Source organism: Chanos chanos, chromosome 7 (assembly GCF_902362185.1).
Source record: "Chanos chanos chromosome 7, fChaCha1.1, whole genome shotgun sequence".
In the NCBI taxonomy this organism is placed as follows: domain Eukaryota; kingdom Metazoa; phylum Chordata; class Actinopteri; order Gonorynchiformes; family Chanidae; genus Chanos; species Chanos chanos.
In genome coordinates this window covers 43,050,606-43,076,238 of record NC_044501.1, presented here as the reverse complement: position 1 = coordinate 43,076,238, position 25,633 = coordinate 43,050,606, and positions in this window count along the sequence as shown.

The window sequence follows — 25,633 nt, the reverse complement described above, 5'->3', positions numbered from 1 at the left end:
ATGAACAGTAAACACAGAACATTTCAAACTTATTCACAGCTAACAAATATGTTCGCAAGAGTAACGTAATAATTGAACTCTGAAACATTATATATAGCGTCTTCTTCTATTTCTGTATCTCATTAAACACAATGAATGGAGAGACACATAGAAATTATAATCTGTGACTCTCATGTTTCAGTCCCTGAGATTCACCCTGAATTTCATTAAATCTTAAAACACTGTATGATTTGTCTGAGAACAACCATATCCTTTTTAACAATTATCACTAAACAGTATTTTTGCTTGGCTGGTATTACTCAGTCATTTAAAACGGGTAAAGGTTATGATATGTGTAGGAGCCATTACCCCTATTAATATTATTAATATTATGACATTTATTTTATCTATTCTACATTTAAGTTGAAATTGTAATGGAGTTTATCTTGCTTTTATTGTTTATTGTTTAGTGTACATTTATTATTTCATTAGTCCTTCCCACTACAGGAGCGGGAATAAAATTGATTGAAGATGGTGCGGTGACGCGGGCTGGGCAGAAGACGTGAGCGGAAACGGTCTTTGACCGTGTTGGCAAAACCCTAATTAAACAGTGAAACTTTTGATTGGACTTTAACTTTATTTTCGCAGTTTTATGTTCACTCTATTTTTCAAATAAATTAAACAAAGAAACAACAATAACAACAACAAGCATCTTTATATTGATTATAATACGCGTCAGACAAATGCACTCGTTTTACGAAGAAGTGGATAGAAGTGATATTTGTTTAGCCTTATACCCTTTTACATTGAGACTGGAGCTGCTACAGCATTGGCAAAAAATGAGACCAAAGTGTTTTCACCAATTTGTGTATTAATTATTCCCACATGCGCTGATTATAAATATTACTGGGAACAGGCGCACACACACACACACACACACACACACACACACACACACACACATACATATCACATACATCTCAGAGTATCATATTAGTTACCTCTCACAGTGAAAGTGACAGGACTGTTTAGTTTTGAGGATGTGGGTCTGTTATAACTCTCTCCCTGACACCAGTATTGATCCTGGTCTGATACAGGTAAACGTGTTTACAGTCGGGGTGTTATAGTTAGAGTGTAACTATAAGGTGTGTAGAGTGGTTCCTCTATATCATTAATAGCTCAAGTTATACTCAGAATCAATTACATAAGTCATTGTAACTGTCTTTCCATTAAAATGTAAGAAGTCGCAGTCGATATAGGAATATGAGACAGAACTGGATTTAACACTTGCTGATTTACATCGTGATATTATTGTTCTCATTCGGACTGAGTGTGGATTGTTGATTGTCATTAAGATGAATTTGTAAATCCACATTACACCTATATATTCTCTTTTTTATATTCTCAGCCTATGTATGTGGTACTGCAATGTCACGTTGCAGTCCTGAGTTGATGCTTGCAAGTGTTCAGTCTCTGCCAACAGCGTTTTCTTAGTTACAACTTAGTAGACCACTTCTATAGAAAATAGTCCAAATATGACTCAATACACGTTCTTCAAGTGTAGGCAAGCTTTGATTCTCACTTCAATAATCAACTAAACTACACTAAAGAACATAAGTAACGATACTCTGAAAAAATGAGCTCTTCTCCTCCATCTCTCCAGTTTAGTGATTTGACGAATAATTTGTTCATTTTGTACTAATATTTTGTACGACTCAGGAGCAACAAGTCGTCTAAATGAGTGATTTGTCCATTTTTTCCTTAATTCATGAGTGGGCCTTTCAGGTCTGTGTCTTCCGTTCATTTGTCACATAACCGCCTCACAGGCTCAGTATAGGAATGAGTGATTCATTCACTTATAACTATAGGTCTTGGGGTCCTGAGTCTCTCATTCACTTGTTACGTGGCTGCTGCAGGCTAAATGTAGGAATGAGTGATTTGTTCATGAATTATAACTATGGATCTTTTGTTCATTATTCAAGTGGTTACAGCAGTAACATGACCAGTGCTAATATTACAGGAGAGCTATCTAACGTTAGCTTGAATGGACGTTTAATTTGTCTTTCAGTTGGAACGAGTTCATACATTTCGGGTCATCAATGGCCAGGTAGGCTAAAATGAAAAGCTATTGTAGAGAGATCTTTTTTTTTTTTCTTTTTTCTGTTTTTTTTTAATGATAGGCGCAGAGCTGTCGCAAGGCCGGATTATGGACCAGGCAAGTGGGGCCAGTGCCCTGGGGTCTCGGACTGCCAGGGGGGCCTCCAGGCCTCAGCCTGCGCGTGGTGCATGGCCCAAGACCTCCAAAGGAAGGTGAACATCAGGGCCCTCAGCGCGCACAGTGCAAGCTGACCGCTAGGCCCCTGGCACTTATAGCGTGAGCTAACCACTAGGGCCCTCCCAGTGCTTACAATGTGAGGGCGCCAAGGCGGCCCCTGAGGCTTAAAGTGTGATCTGACCACTAGGGCCCCTGGGTCCCTCCGTGCTTAAAGCATGAGCTAAACTCATCCAATTCAAGTCTTTCATGTCTGACTCTGAGGGTGAGAAGTGCCCAGCTAAATTGCTTGAGATGTTGCAGTTACTTAATCTGCAGTCAGTGAAGCAAACCATGTTGCTCTCAGTGTTTTGAGAACCATCCTTCTGTCTCCCCTCAGACGACAACTACAGTGCCACACTGGTTCTAATGAAGGAAATGAACGAATGACATGAAAAAAGATTCGTTCATTTTACTGAGTGAGATTCAACGATTTGAGTCAGTAAAAAGATCCAAACTTCCCATCACTGCTCCAGTTCCCGTATTTTATCACAGCATGACCTCTCAGCCCGCTCAGTGATATGGTAGGTTGACATACCAATGCATTAAACATACAAATGAAATATTTTACAAACGTGCATTTTTTCCACATGAAAACAGAACAGATTAGTCTGTTACCACATATAAAGTTGCAATTAAAATTATTCACAGAAAATAAAGATTTCCAGAAAATACTGTTCAGATGCTGATTGTAAATACAGATGTGCACATACAAAACACAAAAGGAAACTTAACCATTGTATTTTCTACAGGGCTTCATTAATGTTACACCTATTGAGTTTTCTTCTGTATATTTTATACACTTGCAAAAGATTCACTTAGGTGAATAATAAAACAGTAAATATAGAGGTTGTTTGTCACAACTCAACACTCCCCTTTCCCAGAATTCCAATGGAGTTTTGCATGTGTGCGTTTACTTCCTGGTTTGTCTCATTGATCTCTGCCCACCTGTCTCTTGTAAATTCATTAAGTCCTGTGAACTTAAACATTTTTTTTCTTCCTGGTCTTGGTGAAGTCTTGTGTTCTCTCTTAGAAACATGCCTGAGCCTTGTTGTATTTAGACTGTCCTGTTTATCTGATTCTCTCGCCTGTTCATTTACATTTCACCTCTTGGATTTTCTACGACATTCTTTGTGCCTCCGACTTGCCTGGTGATTGGATTTATGCATGTTTCAGGACAATCCTTTATTTTTAAACTCTGCAACCAGATCAAATCGTGATTGGTGTTTTATGACTCAGTTGAAATCTCTGCGCTGAAAACACACACAGTTTCCATGTTGAAATCATTCACTCAAAGTTTAATTTCTCTACAGTTTGCTATGATCACTTAATAGCCTGTTTCATTCATTTCAGAGTGTATAATAATGTATGTACTGACTATATTCTGATACTAGTGTAAATGAAGAAACACTGATGATGTATCAGAGATGATCACTCACCTGTCACAGTGAGAATCACACCATCACTCCAGCCAGTGTAGTCACCGTTATGTAGATGTGCTATACATATATAAGTGCCACTGTGAGATGTTTTTGCAGGACTGATAATGTATTCATTATTATCTGTTCTGTGGTCTGGATTAGCACCTTGATCTTTACGCCAGTCAATGTAAGACACTTGTCTTCCAGGAATTTCACATCTGAGTATCACTGTCTCTCCACTGAATATCGGAGTCCATTTGGGGTGGAGAGTCAGAGAAGGTTTGAGATTTCCTGCAGGAATCAGATAAAATAAAAAGCCTAAACCTTGTCTAAAACTACATGAACACACAGAAGACGCAATAACACTGATGCAAAAGGCAACCAATTACAACATACAGTCTCATTATACAATCAATAAACTATGACACTGTCTCACAATACAGAGTTCATTACTGAGTCTAACCACATACTCCGTAATGTGAAAAATCATACATAGAAGAAAAAGAAATGGAGATTTCAGCAAAGTCATAACATTTTCATTACCTTGAGTTTGTCCAGAGTAGAACAGTGAACTCAGCACTAAAACACAGACAGAGAAACTTAGAACACATCAGATACATTTGACCTTTAACTACACTGTCCTATCTCTATATGATACTGATTAAATTCATTATATTAATTCAATATTAATCTTGAAATGAATTAGCATCTGTTATATGACAATATGTTATTTTGTTTTCTGACCACTGAAAATAGTTTGTCTGAGAAAATGCACTCTATGCAGTATGTGTTGTGAAGACTGAATAAAAAATAGCGTGGAATAAAGCCAATTCACCATTCTCTCTCTTTTGATGCTTTATTTAAACAACCACAATATATCCCGAATTTGTTATCCTCTTCAGTTAGCATTAATCCTTACTCTCTCTGCTAATTTCTATATGAATATTTAGCACCATTCTCTTCAGTCATATTATAGAAATCTATTTCATTCAGAATCAGACAATACAAGATCAGTCACTTTTCTCCCACATCTCATCATAAGCATTTGTCATTTCTCTCAATAATACAATATAATAAAAATATAATAACAGTATTTATCCACTGAGCTTCTGAAAAACACATCTCCAAGTTACTAAGAGCAGCACTGGTCACTAATAAAGTGAGGGTTATTTTAAAAACACAGTATCAGACACAGGTCAACACTTGTGTAAGAATCTCCTAAATGAAATACAACAATTCAGAGACTCAGAGAACACTGAACCTAAGAATACTCCCACTGTTAAGTGTACATTATACTTCAATGTCCACTCACAAAACACGTGAGGTTTTGACAGACCAAGACCCAATCACAGACCCACTGGGTAAAATTAGGTTTATTCAAAAAAAAAAAAAAAAAAAAGGCAATCTCAAAACAGTGTCCAGTCCAATGTCTAATCCAGAAATCCAGAGAGCAAACAAATCCAAATCGTTGGGCAAAAGATTGGTCAGAAACAGGGTACAAACAAGGTCAAAGCCAGAGATCCACAGGACAACCAAATCCAAAATGTTACACAAAAACAGGTCCAGATAAGCATGGTCAAACTTACAAATCACATAAAGCAAAACTCACACGAACAGGCAGAAGAAACAAAAGGTCACAATCTGACAAGGAACAGCTACAAACACAGGACTTAAATCCACAGAACAATAAACGGCAGAGACAGACTATTGGAGGAGACAAACCAGGTAATGATAGGGATCAGGTGGCGGGCGGGGACAGGAGTACACAGGGAAGAACAGAAGCACGTGACAATACCAAAACAAACAAAAGCACAAGGCATGACAATACACAGAATGGCCAGCAGGGCGGCCAAATTCCCCAATCCTGGCAGATGTACTGACAACACTAATATGCACTCACACACACACACACACACACACACACACACACACACACACACACACAGACACATTATTAATATACTAGATTAAATCCTGTTTAAGAAGCCCACAGCTGTTAGTTGATGTTAATGTATGTAACTACATACATTAATTACATCTTTAACTCCTCCCTCTACAAAATCTCTGCCAGTCCTGTTCCGTTCTCATACAGTGATATCACTGATAAAATGACATAGAGAGATCATTCTCACAGAGCAGTACATGTAGTGGACTCAGCTCCATGCTCTATGAGTGAGAGACTGTTTGATCTACAGTGTGTGTTGTGACCTCATTTATATTCTCACATTTAGATCACACCTCTGCAGAGACACTCAGTGATGATAAGAATGAAACAGTGGTGTCTTTTACAGATCTCCAACTTCTTCCTCTACAGACAAACACTTTGTATTTCTTAATCCTTGTTCAATTTTTTTATCTTTTAATATTTTGGTAAAACTTACATTACTAAATGTGGAAACAGTGGGGTGTTTCAGATGAAGAATAAGCCAGCAGAAGTGAACTTTAAAGAATCTTTATTAAAAACTCTGAAAAAGACCTATGTCTGCGTGTCAATTATGCGTTTCAACCCATTTGTCTAGTTGTTGATGTTGTTATTACACTACATCATGAGTCACCATTTAATGAAATGGCCGAAATGCATTCAGACCAAATCATTTCCAAAGCCTTTATCATCAGTACTTTGTCAAACAAAATCAATATATTAATTAATTAACTAAAAATAACTGGGTTCTTAGTTGGTTCCAGAGGTCCTTATTTTCTGTTAACTTTAAATACATTTCATAGAGGGTGGTTTTACTCATCAGCTATAAATACAGTGACAGTTCTTACTGAGAAATGAGAAAGGGGAAACATTCAGAGAAAAGGCGTCTATGTGTCGCTGATATTTTAACATTTTGACTTTTACAAGTGTGAACAACCCAGCACACATACCAATCTATTTATATGTCTATTTACTGTGTGCCTCTTTGATTATGGGTAAGAAATTCAGTTGCTCTAATATATTTGTTTATTTTCTTTTGACTTAGACAAAATTCCAATCACACACACACACACACACACACACACATACACACACACACACACACACACCTACACACACACGCACACACACACACACACACACACACACACACACACACACACACACACACACACACACACACAAACACACATGTTTGTATTCATATCTAAATGGGAAATTCCCATTAATCCCCAGTTTCATGTAACTAAAGAATACTAACTTATCCCTAACCCTCACTCTCACCCTCACCCTAACCTTAACTCTAACCAAAGAAATGGTTTGGTTTTTTGGGGGGATTACCAAGAACAACAATATACTTTAGAAAAACTTTATTCACTTAGCTGGGAACAGCATTTTGTCTTCCCACACTGTGAGTGTGCAGTCAGGTCGCGGCCCCCTGTAAGCTAACTTTACCTAACACACACACACACACACACACACACACACACACACGCTCTATGACTGGACCATTCTCTAACAAACTTGATACTGAAATTCACAGCTAAAGTCTCATTTATTCATCTACCTGTTAAATAGATCATTTATTAATCTTCTCTGAGAACTGTAAGTGAAGCCTGCAGCAGACTGGTGTTAAACTGCTCATCACATCACACATGAACATGACATCTTGGGTCTGTGTGAGTGTGAACATGTTGGTGAGTGTTGCAAACGGTCATTAAGCAGCCCCTCCTACACTCACTGGTCTAAACCCACATGTATGAGGAACTAGAACAGAAGTCAAACCACAAACTCTCATCTCTGCTCTGCTGTCAGGCATCATCATGCACCATGTGTGGTTGTGTTTTTAGAGGCCCTGTTCTAGCATTGGCATTAACTGTGGTGTTGATTTTTTTTTTTTTTTTTTTGAGTTTCAGTGCAGCCATTTCCTTATCAATACGATACGGATTAATTGTACAGTGTCTTGATATAAATAATGTAAAGACGAGAACATGTAACTTTCACCCTTATAATGTCTTACTCCACCATGGGATTTATTTTTTATCTGAGTGAGAGGAGGCGTAAACGAGTGTCTGATATGTTGTGATAAACTTTGGGTTAGAGAAAGTGAATAAACGGTTCTATCGTTTGTTCAGAGAAGACATGAGACACTCAGGACCTTAAATCTCCCACTGACAATCTCTCTCACTGATACATAGTCAGTACAACACTCTCTCACTGCAACATGACTTATCACTGCTATTATATTCAGTTTATGGCTCTGGAGTTGAATTTGACTACATGTGTTCAAGTGAAAACAGCAGTGTAAAAAAGTTAAGTATACATGACAGAGGTTGTTTTTTTTAAAGAGAATGATATAACTGAGAATAAATAAGGAGATAAATAATAAAAAGAGAAAGATTGTTACTTACAGAGCAGCACATGTAGCAGACTGAGCTCCATACTGTGAGAGTTAGAGACTGATGTGCACTGTGTGTCCTCCTGTATTGGAGACCTCTTCCTCAATTCGAAGAGAGAGCGAGAGAGAGAAAGAGAGAGAGAGAGAGAGAGAGAGAGAGAGTTAGTGCCAGCTCACGCCCCTTTACTGGTAAAAACCAACATGGCTGACCTACAACAGAAACCAAACCAGAAGCTCTCATGTTCACCCTGTTCTCATGTATTAGATAGATAAAGGATGTGGTTTGGGAGTTTTACTGCATGAGTGTGTGTGTGTGTGTGTGTGTGTGTGTGTGTGTGTGTGTGTATGTATGTTGTGGCAATTGACACGGACCCTTCACCGTGTCATGCTCATTATTTTGTTCTGTTTTCTACCGCGCTTTCCTTTCACTTTCCATCACCAAACTTCTATTTTTTTTTTCTCTTTGATTTGCCGTTTCGTCATTGGCTTTTTGCCGTGACTGAAAAGGGCCGCCGTAGAATATAGGAAGGGGTGTGATTCCTGCTATGGTGAGGGAAAAACTCGAAACGGCATTCTCGTGGTTTGTTTTTCTCCCTCCCAGTCACCGAGGCGTTTACTGACCGCTTACTTTTAATAGTCGACTGTTTAGTACACGCAGCTTCGTTTTCGGACAGCTTGGAATTCTTTCTTAATACTAAATCGGATTACAATCACGGACACGTAGTGGTTGGACTCCCTCTTCCTGCCGGCGTTCCCCCTACTTTCCCCAGGTGACTAGCCTCGGTTTTCCCACTCTATATCTGTTGTTCTGCTAAGCTTCGTTTGAATGGTTGGCCACCTTACATTCATCACGGAGAGTCCTGTTAGGAGGGACGAACATTGCAGAGGTCGTTTTTTTTGTTTGTTTTTCCTCCTCTCAATTATCTCTCAGTGGGAAACGAACCCTCAGTGGGTCTTATGTACATAAGTGAATATTTGTGACCAAAATTGTAAGTTATGTATTGTGTTCTGTGTGGACGTTCAGCGTTTTGGATTGTGTGTTGCCATTGAGTTTTGTTGGTTTTTTTTTTTCCCTGTTGGTTATTGTGCAATACCCATTGTCTCTCTGGATGTTAACTGCTGTAAATATATTCACTGGTCATAGGTGTTGGATGGTCCCTATTTTGTTTTCATGTTCTTTTGAAATATTGTCTGACTGCCCTGAGAATAGAGCTAGCTGTGCCAGGCTGCAGGTGAATCTAGGCCCTACTAGATGCCTATGCTGTCTGATAGGGGTGAATGAGGCTTCGAGTAGACTCTACTATTCTTCTTTCATTTTTTTTTTTTTTTACCTTCTTCTTCTTCTCTCTCTCTCTCTGCGACGCTCCTAGCGGGCGTCTGGCGCCCAACTAAAAGAACCCCTCTCTTAGCCTGCTGTTTACCGCTATAATGTGTGTGCGTGTGTGTGTGTGCGCGCGTGTGTGTCTGTGTGTGTGTGTGTTTGCGTGTGTACTTCTCTCTGTCTATCTCCTGAGATATTTTTATGTGTACTGCACATGGAGTTCCCTGTGTTAATCTTTATCCTCTGTCCTAAATCATGCATGAAGATTTCCGTTTGCCCGTTCAGTCCATCACTTAGACAAGCTGTTAAAACAGATACTATTGTAAAACAGAAATGAGTACAGAAGCATCTATGTCAGGCAGGTACGCAGGCAGTCAGCGGCAGCGTGAATGACCCAGTGCTGACTGAGACCGGGTCACTGGCGGAGAGCAGATGAAAAGCCGGTGTATATATGCAGCAGCGTTGATGAGTTGCAGGTGAGCCACGCCCACACACAACACACACACAGACAACAGGGGGAGCACAGGAGACACAAGGAAAGGACCACACTAGAAACAAAAGTGAAAAAATAATTAGAAATGTGACAAGCAGGTCATGACAGCAGGAATGTGTGAGTAACACTATAAAGACAATGACCCAAAACACCATCTCAATCCTAATCTTAATCTCAGGAGTCATATAAGTATGATCCTGACACGATCTTCATAAGACAGTGTTGAAAATGAGCTGCCTTCCAGCTGAAGAGAAAAGTGACTCCAAAGTCGTTTTTGACTGTCACCACCCCACATCTGTGTCTAGGACAGACCTTTCACTTAAGTTAGATATTGTGTCATTTTGTGTATTACCTCAATTTATTCACCATTTTATTCAAATAAGTCATTGGGAAAATGGAAGAATTTCTCTTCAAAAAAAAAAAAAAAAAAACATCTTCTCTTCTGGAGAAATGGACTAAAGAAACAAAGTTATTACTGGGACAGACTGGAACTCTTAATTACACACACTGGTCTGTCAGTCACTGACTGGGGAGAGCAGAGACAGAGTTGTCAGAGGACCTGACTGTTTTCCAACTGCTTGGCTGACTCCACCTCCTGCTAGTCACCTTTTTCAAACAGACTGTCTCATTAGGAGAATCACTGTAGGTGTCCTTGCAGCCACCAGAGGGCAGAGAAGAGCCAAAACACATCCAAACAGGGAGACAGCCTGTGTATGTATTACAACATACTAAACATCATTGTCTGCGATGGACTAGTGACCTGTCCAAGGTGTTTCCCTGCCTTTCGCCCTATGAGCGCTGGAATAGGCTCCAGCACCCCCTGCGACCCTGGTTATGATAAGCGACATAGATAATGAGTGAATGAAAGAGTGAGTGAGTGAGTGAGTGAGTGAGTGAGTGAGTGTGTGAGTGAGTGAGTGAGTGAGTGAGTAATCATCATTGTTGGAAGTTGTTCATTATCCTTCTTTACAAAATCAGAGTACAGTCCATTTTACATATTTTTTGCATTTTGCATGTGATCTAGACGTAAAATGTTTCAAAATTTCCGTTCTACCAAATTGTCATTTAAATTTCTTCTGATTAACTCCTCTGTTAATACTGTAGCCCCACCAGAGAAATCACTGTAAGGAAATATTTCACAAAGATCTCATGTCCTATAGAAAAATATTAGGATCTTCTACAGATGACCTAGTAGAACCAGTTCATCAGATACAATACAGTCCAGGAAAAGACAAATCCAGCTTTGACCAACATTGTATTCATCACCTGATCATTTCCAGTGTTAAAGACTGTAGACAGGACTAAGACAATGAAGACAGAGAAGTAGGAGCTCTCTGTCACTTCATATAGAGCTTCAGTGACTAGAAGGAAAACAGACTCTGTAGAGTGACCACTCCTCTCAACTGACAGAGGTCAGAAAGGTCATTCTGTGAGAGTGAAAAGGACAAATGATTAGGTACTCCACATTACAGTGATTTAAACTGAAGTGTAATTAGAAAGAAACTTGTCTATTGTTGATGACATCCGTGGGGTTCAGTCCAGGTTTATTTGAAGATGATTTTGAGATGAGTGGTCTTTAATTAAGATGAGAGCTGGTGTTTGAAAAGGGAATTAGAGTAGATAAGGAAAGGGAGAATGTGAGTGGAGATGATGTGGAGAATGATGAGGGGTTTGGTACAGACAGACAGATCTCTGGGTAGTTTAGTTATTGTGAAATTCAGCTCTGCTGTCTATATTGTTATGATACTGTCGTATGACACTTAGAATGTGACAGTCCAGATGCAGTGATGTTAAAAGGTCTTACAATGTTGAATCAAAACTTTATTGTGTTGTCTAATTTCATGTTTTCAAATGGCTTGTAGAGAGAAATTAGATACAGTGACTAGACTGATGATGACAGAAATACTTTAGTATTACTTAACAATAATCGAAACCTTTTACTTAAAAACAAATCAACATTGTCTTTGTCCTTACATTGGAGTTAGGAAATGAACATGAAATAGAAATTAATGTATGTATATATAAAAAAATAAATAAATATTAAAAAAAAAAAAAAAATCAACTTACACAAACAGCTACATGGTTTTATACATGTTTCTATATAATCAGATAAAAACTGAGATAAATGACAATATAGGAATGTAAATGAGAAAATTGTACCTTTACGCTTTACACTTTACTTTAACAAACGAGAGTCACTATGTGTGGAGTAACAAGGATCATATTACAATAATACACTTAAATAAACCTTCTCATATATGTCTCTGTACACATGCTTATAATGAAAGATGCATGACATGGGAAATCATTTTACAAGGACCATAATATATTCCTCATACTCTGTCCCTGTTAATTCATCACAGTGCAATGAGAAATGACTCTATACTGCCTCTGTGCTCACGGAGAGACACTGAGTTTAAATCTTGTTAATGACAGATTAGGATGTCTCCATAACTGCATGCTGCCTCTTGTGTTCATCAGATTTATCTGTAAAACACAGAATAATTCAGTTTAGGGATTGTGAGATTAGATGAAGTTCTGTAGTCAAACTGAGAGAGTTCTCACCTCCAGCCCTCCAGCATTTAACCCCAATCACAATGGTCATCAGCAGATATGGAGAAAGTACCAGTAGAGAACAGAGCAGTGTGGGGAGAGACAGGGAGGCGTCTGGACACAAAAGTGAACACACACACACACACACACACACACACACATAGAAAAAATGAAAGATATGGCATTCAGACATTCTGTGAGAAAGCTGATTTTTCAACAGAGGATATAAAGCTCAAACTTCCAGACTGAAAGAGTGAAAATGTAGAAGTTGAGAAATTGAACAGTAGACACATCACTGATCCCTGAAGAACAGAGAAGTGCTCACAGCTCCAAAGCATTTCTCATCTCTCATTGTATTGCACTTCAGCACCATGGACAGTTTACATTCATGGATCTGCTACTGCATCCATTACTCTACTCTATATCTGTATTGCAGTTCAGCACCATGGACAGTATCCATCATTAATGGATCTGCGACTGCATCCACTACTCTACTCTATATTTGTAGTGCACTTCAGAACCATGCACCATGGACCATCCATGGATCAGCGACCACATTCACTACTCTATATTTGTGAAGGCACAAACAGCAAGACATATTTGCAATGACTGGATGTAATGTGTGCAGATTTTAAAAATCACTCACCAATCAGTCAGGGTCAGATTTTTTACCTCATTAGTTCCATTCTTTCTCTGTTTGTTTGTTTGTTGGTTGGTTGGTTTTTGTTTTTGTTTTGACAATGTTCAGACAGTGTTTTGACAGTGCAGAGATGATCTCAGTACTGCTTCATTTAGACATGAGGGGTTCAATAGATGAGACCAAATCAGGGGTAGGTGTCAGAACATTTAACCTCTTGTTGCTCTGGTTGTTGTAATCCTGTGGGCATGTATACCCTTTGAGACTGTAAACAGTGATATTAGGCTTTAAATAAACTTAAACCTGAAAATTTGAACTTGAATTTCAGCTATACACATTAAACTTTACTCTTTAGGACTTAATGGATATTTGGTCAATCTTGGATTTCAAAAACTCAGTACCAGAAATCCGTGAATAAATCTCAGAGAATTTATTAACTGGCTCATCAGTATTTGATACATTAATCCCTGTATCCTGCCAACTCAGTGGTAACCAGTCATACTCTTCTGGTTACCATTTATATTGAGATATTCAGACTGTGCTTTTTCCTCAACTGGTACAGACAAGTTTTGTTTTTGTTTTTTTTTTTTTGGTGGGTGTATGGGATCCTTTATTTTTGTTCAAGACTGTATCGACGCCATTTTAAACTTAGGAAAGTTTTATTTAAAATAAAAACAATAAGATACACTCAATTAATAGAAAGACGGCAAGAGAAAAAAATATATTATTAATTCTATTTAACATTATTTGAACATTATTTGAAAGTTGTTTTAAAAAATCTACAATCTTACACACGTGCAATACAATAAAAAAATCAATATAGTTATACAATTTATGCGGAGTGTCATTTTTGGACAGAGATTGACTCATTAAAAGGCTTTTGTTTTATATTAAATCTGATTTAAGATGTGATTCACTGTAGAAGACCTCCACACTGAGCCTACAGTGTCTAAATTATGGACAAATTTCTAAACAACCCATGGCTGAAACTAGTGATTTAATGGAAGAGAATACTGGGTCATACCCTCACTTAACCACACAAATAAACAAATAAATACAGTAATAACCTTAAGGAATGATACATCTTTTAAACACTGCAATACTGAAGCAAGCAAAGAGAAACCTGTAAGGAGCCAATTGTTATCATCACAATTACTGAGATCTCTTTATATAATATATCTTAATTACACTAGCCTGATCAAAGACTAATTTGACAAATATAAAGCAAAAGTATCCTGTAAAAGGCAATGTGTTAAAAACGTCCTCTGCCTCATTAGTATGGTCATCCTTTCTGTGAGCTGACAAATCCTCTGAGTGTATTGACTGTGTAAACCATGTTTCTTGTCTTACACACCCTCGTTCAGCTCTGAGTATACAGGCTCTGAGTGTCCACTCTTCTCACCTGATACAAAAAAACCCCAAAACTTTTATGAATCTTGTGAAACTTACCATGACATCTTAACACAGCAATACAACAGTAGCATCACACTGAGTTTAAGTTGAATTTGAGCATCTACACGATCATTATTTTATTCCTGAAAGAAATGGGGAGTGTTGGGGAGTGTTATGATGGTGTTGTTATACCTGTGGTTGTGTTTGACTGCAAAAGTGAGTAAACTATGTGCGTCTGTGAAGTGCTCGTCTTGTCTGACAGGAGGGAAAAGGTTTTAAAATATATGACTGTAAATATTTTTACTCCTTGCGAAACACATGACAAGCACATAGATTTACAAGCAATATTCTGCTTTCAATGTTTGTGTATTGGTTGTTATGGTAATGAGAAGAAGTGTCTGTACCGTCTCCCTTGAAATTCATATTTTTCATCTCAATCTGAGAATAAGTCACCTCACTGGGTCCATCTGCGGTATCATCTAACACACAACACAGTCAGTTCAGTTTAAAGATCTGTGATTTTTATTAAACTGACAGGCATTTAATGATACAACATATAGTAGAGTTTATAGCATAATTAACTGCAAGTTAATCAGGGACTTTAGTCCTGTTATCTCTATCTAGAGTATTAATATCATCATAGATACAAACAGTTCCTATGAGAGAGACAAAGACATTGTGTTTATAAATGATCCACATGAGAAAAAAAAAAAAAAAAAAAATCACTGTTTGTGTTAGTAGTGGACTTCACCTCCTCTGTCTGTCTATGGAGTTGAACTAGTATCATATATATGAGTGGTTCCTACAGTATTAGTCAAAAGTTTGGACACACCTTATCTTTCCATGGCTTTTCTTTATTTTTATTATTTTTGTCTTCTACATTGTAGAAGGATGCTGAAGGCATCAAAACTATGAAATAATACATATGGAATTATCCATTCATTCATTCATTCATTCATTTTCTAAGCTGCTTATCCTATTTAGGGTTGCGGGCAGTGCTCATTGGGCAAAAGGCAGGGAAACACTGTGGACAGGTAACCAGTCCATCACAGGGCAGACACACACAAAAAACATGCACCCCTAAGGGCAATTTAGTATCTCCAGTTTGCCTGACCTGCGTGTCTTCGGACTGTGGGAGGAAACCAAGGCTCCCAGAGGAGACCCACGCAGACAGAGGAAGAACATAGAAACTCCACACAGAAAGGACCCTGGCCGCCCAACCAGGAATCGAACCCAAGACCTTCTTGCTGTGAGGCAACAGTGCTACCCACTGTGCCTCCATACTGCCCATAAGGAATTATGTAGTAAGCAAAAAAAGTGTAAACAAAGCACAATGTAGAAAATAGTTAAAATAGAGAAAAACCCTTGAATGAGTAGGTGTGTCCAAACTTTTGACTGGTACTGTACATTTGAGGGAAAACTATTTTGATGATTAAAACTCAAAATGTAAAATCATTTGAAAAATGTAAATGCACACTGTGTCAAAATAATTGTATTTACTGACCAGACTGTAGTGATGTATAACCTGGCTGAGTGTCCACTCCTCCTCCTGTCTGGTTCTGATCCTGATTTGAAATCTGATTTTGTTCTGTTTTGTTCTGTCTTTTGACTCTAGGGGGAGACAGAGATCACTAAAATACATGAAGCAGCTCTGTGTGTACATTATGTTTGCCAAGTCCATGGCTCACAAAAAAATCAGAATTACTTACAAGAATATTTCATTTAAGCAGAAACCTATAATGATAAAGAAATTTCCGTTATTGTTTAGAACTGACATTATCATTTGCTTAAAATGTTATTATAACTACAAACAACAACTTCAGGGATGAATCTCAATAACCAGTTGGTGTAGACAGTGCAGTAGTTTTAACAAAATCATTCGTCTATGATTTTAAATAAATGGGCTTTTATATTTATACATGGAGTTGCAGCGAGGATGTACATTCTTACCTTCTGATTTGTTGTGCCAGTGAAATAGAATCATTAGAATGATGATCACAAAGACAACACCTGGTCCCACCACGACTCCTACTGTTACAGCAGAGGATCTACCACCTGACGCACACACACACACACACACACACACACACACACACACACACACACACACACACACACACACGTACACACACATGCTGATTATATGCTCACAATACTGCAGCATTGTAAATATAAAAAAAAATAGAGTAAAAATAGCCTACTGAAAATGTTTCAACAGGCTTAATTATTTTCTTACAACATTATATTTCATTTATTTTTCCATTGTTGACTCTTTTCATTCGATTGCTGTCCATATTCAAAAAATCTATGTTTTCTCTAAACTCACACACTTACCTGATGACACAGTCAGTGTTACAGCATCACTCATCTCTGAGTTCTGTGAGTCTCTTCTGCGTTTTCCTCTACAGGTGTATTCACCACTGTGGGACTCATTAACAGGACTGATTCTGTATTCCTGATCTTTACTGACAGGACTGAGTGAAGAACTCTTCTTAAACCAGCTGTATTCCCAGTCAGTGTCTCTCTCTCCCTGTATTTGACATCTGAGAGTGACAGTCTCTCCTCTGAATGTCTGTTTATCAGGCTGCAGGATCACAACAGCCTTTGGTCTCTCTGTAGAATAAAACATATACCACACTAATGTACAGCACACAAATATAAAACAAACACAGAACAGAGAGTGACACATCTAAACCCTACAGAGAATAACATTTAGCTGATTATATTGTATCATCATATCATATCATATCATTTTCTGTCGCTTATCCGGGACTGGGTTGCGGTGGCAGCAGGCTGATGAGGGTAGCCCAGATATCCATTTCCCCAGCTACATCCACCAGCTCCTCCTGGGGGATCCCAAGGAGTTCCCAGGACAGCTGAGATATATAATTCTCCAAACATGTCCTGGGCCTACCCTGGGGTCTCCTCCCACTTGGTCGTGCCCAGAACACCTCCACAGAGAGGCGCCCAGGAGGCATCCTGACTAGGTGCCCGAACCACCTCAGCTGGCTCCTTTGCAATGCGCAGGAGCAGCAGCTCTACTCCGAACTCCTCCCAGGTGTCTGAGCTCCTCACCCTATCCTTTAACTGATTATTCAGTACCAAATAAGCTATTTATAAATCCTTAGATTCTGATTCTGAGCAGCATCTCAAAAATCTCTCCATCAGAAAAGAGTCTGAACAAAACTCACCTCTCACAGTCAGATTAACAGATTTACTGGGTTGTGAGAATGTGGGTCTGTTGTTTCTCTCTCCCTCACACCAGTACTGATCCTCATCAGATTCAACAGCTCCTCTGATGGTCAGTGTGTCTCCATTTACAGTGTGATGTCCAGATGGAGACAATCTGATGTGAAAACTGCCTTTATACCACTTATATCTCCATCCACTTTCAGTCTTTATCTCACACTTCAGAGTGACTGTCTCTCCACTGTACACAGTGGTCTCTGGTTCTACTGTCACTGTAGCTGTGGGTAAGTCTAAGGAAATGAAGAGAGGGAAAGATGAACAGTAAACACAGAACATTTCAAACTCATTCACAGTTAACAAATAAGTTCACAAGAGTAACATAATAATTTAACTCTGAAGCATTACATATAATGTCTTCTTCTATTTATATATCTCATTAAACACAGTGAATGTAGAGCCACATAGAAAGTATCATCTGTGACTCTCATGTTTCAGTCCCTGAGATTCACCCTGAATTTCATTAAATCTTAAAACACTGTATGATTTGTCTGAGAAAAACCATGTCCTTTTTAACATTCATCACTAAGCAATACTTGTATGCTTGGCTGGTATTACTCAGTCATTTAAAACTGACAAAGATTATGATATTATTGATATTTTCTTTAGCCTTATAACATTTTACATTGAGACTGGTGGTACTACAGCACTGGCAGAAAATGAGATCAATGTGTTTTCATCAATTTGTGTATTAATTATTCTCACAAGCACTGATTATAAATATGACTGAATATAAATGTGACTGGGAACATTTGTAGGTTTTGTGAGTGTGGTATATTTCAGATAAAAAAGACAGCATTTCTTCACTTCTAATAGAGACCAGTTTTATTTCTTTTAATCTGTGTGATTTCACTAACTGCCCAGGAAACCCTCAGGATGTGTAAGTATGTCACATATATCACACAAATCTCAGATGCACACACACACACACACACACACACACACAAACACACACTGATTATATGCTCACAATACTGCAGCACTGTGAATATATAAAAAAAAAGTGTAAAAATAGCCTACTGAAAATGTTTCAACAGGCTTAATTATTTTCTTACAAGAATTTATTTTATTTATCTTTCTATTGTTGACTCTTTTCATTCGATTGCTGTCCATATTCAAAAAATCTATGTTTTCTCTAAACTCACGCACTCACCTGATGACACAGTCAGTGTTACAGCATCACTCATCTCTGAGTTCTGTGAGTCTCTTCTGCGTTTTCCTCTACAGGTGTATTCACCACTGTGGGACTCAGAAACAGGACTGATTGTGTATTCCTGATCTTTACTGACAGGACTGAGTGAAGAACTCTTCTTATACCAGCTGTATTCCCAGTCAGTGTCTCTCTCTCCCTGTATTTGACATGTGAGAGTGACAGTCTCTCCTCTGAATGTCTGTTTATCAGGCTGCAGGATCACAACAGCCTTTGGTCTCTCTGTAGAATAAAATACATATCAACAATAATGTACAGCACACAAATACAAAACACACAGAACAGAGAGTGACACATCTAAACCCTACAGAGAATATGATTTAGCTGATTATATCATATCATCATATGCTATAATTTTCTGCCGCTTATCCAGGACTGGGTCACGGTCGTAACAGGCTGAGGGTAGCCCAGACATCCCTTTACCCAGCTACATCCACCAACTCCTCCTGGGGGATCCCAAGGCATTCCCAGGACAGCTGAGATATATAATTCTCCCGACTCGTCCTGGGTCTTCCCTGGGGTCTCCTCCCACTTGGTCGTGCCCAGAACACTTCCACAGGGAGGTGCCCAGGAGGCATCCTGACGAGGTACCTGAACCACCTCGACTGCCTCCTTTGCAATGCAGAGGAGCAGCGGCTCTACTCCGAGCTCCTCCCGGGTGTCTGAGCTCCTCACCCTATCCTTTAGCTGTTTATTCAGTACCAAATAAGCTATTTATAACTCCATAGATTCTGATTCTGAGCAGCATCTCAAAAATCTCTCCATCAGAAAAGAGCCTGAACAAAACTTACCTCTCACAGTCAGATTAACAGATTTACTGGGTTGTGAGGATGTGGGTCTGTTGTCTCTCTCTCCCTTACACCAGTACTGACCCTCATCAGATTCAACAGCTCCTCTGATGGTCACTGTGTATCCATTCACAGTGAGATGTCCAGATGCAGACAATTCAGTCTGAGTGTTCCCTTTATACCACTTATATCTCCATCCACTTTCAGTCTTTATCTCACACTTCAGAGTGACTGTCTCTCCAGTGTACACAGTGGTCTCTGGTTCTACAGTCACTGTAGCTGTGGGTAAGTCTAAGGAAATGAAGAGAGGGAAAGATGAACAGTAAACACAGAACATTTCAAACTCATTCACAGTTAACAAATATGTTTACAAAAGTAATGTAATAATTGAACTCTGAAACATTATATATAATGCCTTCTTCTATTTCTATATCTCATTAAACACAATGAACTGAGAGAACCACAGAAATTATAATCTATGTCTCTCATGTTTCAGTCCCTGAGATTCATCCTGAATTTCATTAAATCTTAAAATACTGTACAATTTGTCTGAGAACAACCATGTCCCTTTTAATAATTATCACTAAACAATACTTTCTGCTTGGCTGGTATTACTCAGTCATTTAAAACGGATAAAGATTATGATATCATTGATAATTTCTTTAGCCTTATAACATTTTACATTGAGACTGGAGCCAAAGTGTTTTCATCAATTTTTGTGTATTAATTATTCTCACAAGCACTGATTATGAATATGACTGAGTATACATATGTGTGGGAACATCTGTAGGTTTTGTGAGAGTGGTATACCACAGATAAAAAAAGACAGCATTTCTTCACTTCTAATAGAGACCAGTTTTATTTGCTTTTAATATGAGTGATTTTACTGTCGCATATATCACACAAATGTGCACGTGCACACATACACACACACACACACACACACACACACACACATACAGACACAAATATAGACAAATATACACACACACATTAACATAAGTAGGACACTCACACCACTGCAGTATCACAGTGGAGTTATGAACAGACTGAAAAATATTATTATATCACCTCTGACAGTGATTCTGACAGTGATCCAGCTCTTTGGTGACTCCCCTCTCTCTGGGTGTTTACACCAATAGAGACCCTCATCTGAATTTGAAACAGTAGGGATGGTCATCTCTCCTGTTTTGTGCTTCTGGAGGACTAATCCATCTTTATAGAAATCAGCTCTGAGGTCTGAGGAGTCATTTCGATATCTACAGCGCAGAGTCAAAGTATCTCCCTCAGTAACAGGATGGACAGGACTCTCCAGGATCACATCACCACCTGTGCATAAACAGAACACAGTTACATACACTGTGGCATATGCGGTAAGGACACTTACTTAAATAATTTTTCGCATGATATGGTCTGAAGTACATCAGCTTTGGTGACAGATATTCTGAGGGGTTCCTCTATACCTTACAGCTCCAATTATACTCAGAGTCAATAACATAAGTCATTGTAACTGTCTCTCCATCAAAATGCAAGAAGCCGTGGTCTATACGGAATATGAGACAGAACTGGATTTATAACTTACTGATTTACATTGTGTTTGTATTGTTCTCATTTGGACCGAGTGTGGATTGTTGACTGTCATTACTATGAATTGGTAAATTAATATTACACCTATTTATTATCATTTTAATGTAATGTCCCCAGCCCATGTATGTGGTACTGCAAGTGATGCCCTGGGATCTATAAACCTTTATGTTATATGTATTGTTTCTAATATTGTTTCTATATTTCTTAATCCAATGAACTGAAAGTAAATAAACCACCTGAACGTGCATTTTTAACTATATGTCTTTCTATTTACACTTTTAACCTGTTTATACTGCATCTAAACCTATCCTATCAGTTTAAATGTATTCGACAACCATTAGTTATTTTCTCTGAACATCAGATTATATCCTACACATGTCCCTTATGAGTCAATAAGTAATACCAAATAACCAGTTTACTTACAATGAATTTCACAGAAGAGATATAGTTAAACTATTTACTCTAAGAGTTGAATTTCCCTTACAATCATCAAACTAAACATTAAAATGTGTTCAAAATATATTCCTTCACAAATAAAAAGCTATAACGTAATTTAAATTTTTACAAGTACCACATTCATGTAACTCAAGACAATGTTTTAGTCTCCCATGTAAATTCTCCTTAACTGCTATACCTAATGGGCCCACACACTTGATATACTAAGCAAACACTCGTTAAAGCAGTAGAAAACCCCAATTACCAATGTCCCGTTGCAGGCCTGAGTTGATGCTCGCAAGTGTTGAGGCCTTAAATTAAAGTGGCCGATTCGTGCGAACTGCACAGAGAATAAAGGTGGTAACTCACTCAGCTTCAAACATACTTGAGAAATCAACAAACCCTTAAAAGCTATGAACACAACTTACCCCCGTGGTCTTCAAAGCAGATATTAACTTGTTCACAAGTTATAAGTAAGAGAATTATCTTGTGCACACATGATAAAAAATATTACGTTTTGGGATTTAGAGGCTCCGTAGAGAACAGCAATTGTAGAATGATCTTTTTTTTTTCTTTGATAGCCACAAAGGTGTCATACGGGCAAATTAAGTCAGTCATTTCAGCTGAAAAATCAGTAGGCTATGGTCCAAAAGGTTGCTTAAGAGCTTAGCAAAAGTGAACTTGTGTATTACATTTTTCCAAGTGAAGCAAACCGTGTTGCTCTTAGTGTTTGAGAACCATCTTTCTGTCTCCCCTTAGATGACAACTACAGTGCCGCACTAGTTCTAATGAAGGAAATGAACGAATGAAATGAAAAAAGATTCGTTCGTTTTACTGAATGAGATTCAATGATCCGAGTCAGTAAAAAGATCCAAACTTCCCATCACTACTCCAGTTTCCGTATTTCATCACAGTCCGACCTCTCTCTCCCCCCTCAGTGATATGGTAGGTTGCCATACAAATGCATCAAACATACAAATGAAATACTTTACAAACTTACATATTTCCACATGAAAACAGAAAAGATTAGTGTCTTACCGCATATAAAGTTGCAATTAAAATCATTCACAGAAAATAAAGAATTCCAAAAAATACTGCTCAGATGCTGATTGCAAATACAGATGTACACATATAAAAAACAAACTTATCCATTATATTTTCTACAGGGCTTCATCGATGTTACACCTATTGAGTTTTCTTCTTTATATTTTATACACTTGCAGAAAATTCACTTAGGTGAATAATAAAACAGTAAATATAGAGACTGTTTGTCACAACCCAACACTCCCCTTTCCCAGAGTTTTGTGTGTGTGCGTTTACTTCCTGGTTTGTCTCATTGATCCCTCCCACTTGTCTCTTGTTTTCTTGTTAAGCCCTGTGTACATAAACATTTGCTTTCTCCCTGGTCTTTGCGAAGTCTTCTGTTCTCTCTAAGAAACGTGACCGGCTCTTGTTGTATTTAGACTGTAATGTTTATCTGATTCTCTCGCCTGTTCGTTTATATTTCACCTCTTGGATTTTCTACGACATTCTTTGTGCCCCTGATTGACCTGGTGATTGGATTTATGTATGTTCCTGGATCATCCTTCATTATTTGACTGTGTAACTAAATTGAATCGTGATCGATGTTTAGTGACACAGTTGAAGTCTCTGTGCTGAAAATACACAAAGTTTCGATGTAGAAATCATTGACCCAAAGTTTCATTAATCTACAGTTTGCTATGATCATTTGAGAGTCTGTTTCACTCAGTTCACACTGTATATTAATGTATGTAATGATACTAGAGTAAATGAAAGAAACAGTGCTGATGTTTCAGAGATAATCACTCACCTGTCACAGTGAGAGTCACACCATCACTCCAGTCAGAGTAGACACTGTTATGTAGACGTGTTATACATACGTAAGTCCCATTGTGAGATGTTTCAACAGGACTGATTCTGTATTCATTACTGTTTGATCTGTAATCTCTACTCCTATCTCCAAGTTTATGCCAGAAATACTCATAGTGAGATGTTTTCGTTCCAGGAATTTCACATCTGAGTGTCACTGTCTCTCCACTGAATATCTGAGTCCAGGGGGGATGCAGAGTCAGAGAAGGTTTGAGTGTTTCTGTTGGAATCAGATAAAATAAAACACTGAGTCTAAAACTGCATAAACACACACAACTCTAACATAAATTTGATAAGGCAACCAACTAACATATTATACAATATACAATATCCACTATAAAGTCATTAAACATTAATACTGTGTCTGTCATTACTGAGTTCTCTGCTGAACCTCTATCTAACACCACATACTCCGTAATGTGAAAAATCATACATAGAAGGAGAATACATGGAGATTCAAGCAAAGTCATGAATGACATTTTTATTACCTTTAGGTTTTCCAGAGTAGAAATGTGAACTCAGCACTAAGACACAGACAAACACAGCAGATACGTTTGAACTTTAATTACACTGTCTTTTCTCTATATGATACTGATTAGATTCATTACAACTGAGTTCTTACATTAACATTATTTGAAATTCTACAGCGTCTGTTGTATGATAATTATATGCTTTTGTTTGGTTCGTTGTCTCTTTGTTTGTTTTCTGACCAATGAGAACAGTTTGTCTGAGAAAACGCACTCTGTACATGTGTGTGGTGAAGACAGAACATGATTAGTGTGGAATAAAGCCTGTTCACAATTCCATTTCTTTTGACAATTTAATTAAACAAATACAGTATATCCTGAATTTTGTATTCTCTTCAATTATAACATTAATCTTTACTCTATCACTGCTGATTTCTAAATGAATATTTAACATTATTCTCTTAAATCCTGTTTATAGAAATGTATTTTATTTAGAATCTGATGACACATGATCAGAAAATTTTGTCCCACTTTTTGTCATCAGCATTTATGATATATCACTCAATATTAGTACTACTACTATTACTTCTACTACTACTATTACTACTACTACTGATAATAGTAATAATAATAATAATAATAATAATAATAATAATAATAATAATAAAAATAATAATAATAATAACAATAATAGAAGATTGGGAAAAAAAAAAAAAACTACAATCACAGCCTTTGCCCACTTTGTTAAGAGCAGCATTGGTCACTGGTAAAATGAAGTTTATTTTTGAAACACAGTATCATACACAGATCAACAGAAGAATCTTCTAAATGAAGAGTGAAATACAACAACTCAGAGACTCAGAGAACAGTGAACTTATCAACACTTCCACTGTTAAATTCACATTATACTTCCATGTCCACAGGCATGAAACACACACACACACACACACACACACGCTGTTAATGATGTATCTTAAATTCTGTTTAAAAGGTCTGTTACACATTAGCAATGTGTTTTAACACACTTGTTTGGAGGTAGATACCGTTATTACACTACATCATGAGCCACCACTTAATGAAATGGCCAAAAAACAAACAAACAGACAAAAAGACTGTGCAGATCTACTCTGGTGAATGGATGAGCAGGTAGGATAGAAACAGATGAAAAGAGGAGAGAGGGATGGAGCAGGTAGAGAGAGAGAGAGAGAGAGAGAGAGAGAGAGAGAGAGAGAGAGAGAGAGAGAGAGAGAGAGAGAGAGAGAGAGAGAGAGAGATGAAGGCTCTTAGTTGATCCTAGAGCTCCTTATTTTCTGTCAACTTTAAAACATTTCATAGAGGGTAGTTTTACTCATCAGCTGTAAATATAGTGACAGTCCTTACTGAGAAATGAGAAAGAGGAAGCATTCAGAGAAAAGGCGTCTATGTGTCACTGATATTTTAACATGTTGTCTTTTATAATTGTGAACAACCCAGCACACATACCAATCTATTTATATGTGAATTTACTGTGTGCCTCTTTGATTATGGGTAAGAAATTCAGTTGTTCTAATATATTTGTTTATTTTCTTTTGACTTAGACAAAAT